Raw genomic sequence first — 1,424 nt, forward strand, 5'->3', positions numbered from 1 at the left:
CCCCCTCGTCCCCCTCTCCATCCCCCCGTCTTACCTCCTTCCCTTCCCCACAGCACCTGTATATATGTATATATGGTTGTACATATTTATTTCTCTATTTATTTATTTATTTATTTATTTTACTTGTACATTTCTATCCTACTTATTTTATTTTGTTGGTATGTTTGGTTCTGTTCTCTGTCTCCCCCTTTTAGACTGTGAGCCCACTGTTGGGTAGGGACTGTCTCTATGTGATGCCAATTTGTACTTCCCAAGCGCTTAGTACAGTGCTCTGCACATAGTAAGTGCTCAATAAATACGATTGATTGATTGATTGATTGATTGTGGCTTAATGAAAAGAGCATGAGCTTGGGAGTTGGAGGTCATGGGTTCTATTCCTGGCTCTGCCACCTATCAGCTGTGTGACTTTGTGCAAGTCACTTAACTTCTCTGTGCCTCAGTTACCTCGCCTGTAAAATGGGGATTAAAACTGTGAGCTCTACGTGGGACAACCTGATTACCTTGTATCTACCCCAGTGCTTAGAACAGTGCTTGGCACATAGTAAGCACCTAACAAACACCAGTATTATTATTATTATTATTACTCCACAAATAATAAATGCTCAATAACTATAACTGATTCACTGATGGGCAAGAGGTTGGTGGTGAGATAGATGAGATAGAGGTACAGTGAATATTTTGTCATTGGAGGAGCGAAGTGTGCAAGCTGGGTTGTAGTAGAAGAGTAGCAAGAGTTGGAAGAGGGAACAAGATGACTGAATGCTTTATAAGGCTTGTTGTTGGTAGCAAGAGTTGGAAGAGGGAACAAGATGACTGAATGCTTTATAGGGCTTGTTGTTGTTGTCTTATGCTGTTGAGCTGTGTCTTACCCATAGCGACGCCATAGACATATCTCTCCCAGAATGCCCGACTTCCTTCTGTAATCGTTCTGGTAGTGTATCCATAGAGTTTTCTTGATAAAAATATGGAAGTGGTTTATCATTGCCTCCTTCCGTGAGGTAACGAGTCTCTGCCCTCGACTGTCTTCCATGCGGCTACTGCCCAGTACAGGTGAGTTTTGACTTGTAGCAGATTGCCTTCCACTCGCTAGCCACTGGCCAAGCTAGGAATGGAGTGGGTAGGCTTCTGCTTGACTCTCCCTCCTGTCATCTTGACTGGTAGATACTGGAAATTCTCCAGGTGTAACCCTGAGAGGGGATTATAGGGCTTACACCCCCAGTAACATCACACAGTCCTCCACAGGGTTCACAGAAAGGGAGCAGGGAAAAGCAGAGGAGCAGCATTCATTCATTCATTCATTCATTCAATCATATTTATTGAGCGCTTACTATGTGCAGAGCACTGTACTAAGCGCTTGGGAAGTACAAGTCGGCAACATATAGAGATGGTCCCTACCCAACAATGGGCCCCTCCCAATCAACCCC

General features: G+C 44.0%; 1 non-coding gene across 1 annotated transcript; it reads right to left on the reverse strand.

The window, feature by feature from the left end:
- Positions 1–1,060: 1,060 nt before the first annotated feature.
- Positions 1,061–1,197, reverse strand: LOC119935376. Its single transcript, XR_005453265.1, has one exon. It is a non-coding gene; the product is annotated as a small nucleolar RNA SNORA7 (small nucleolar RNA).
- Between the last annotated feature and the right edge of the window lie 227 nt (positions 1,198–1,424).

Source organism: Tachyglossus aculeatus, chromosome 1 (genome assembly GCF_015852505.1).
Source record: "Tachyglossus aculeatus isolate mTacAcu1 chromosome 1, mTacAcu1.pri, whole genome shotgun sequence".
NCBI lineage: Eukaryota > Metazoa > Chordata > Mammalia > Monotremata > Tachyglossidae > Tachyglossus > Tachyglossus aculeatus.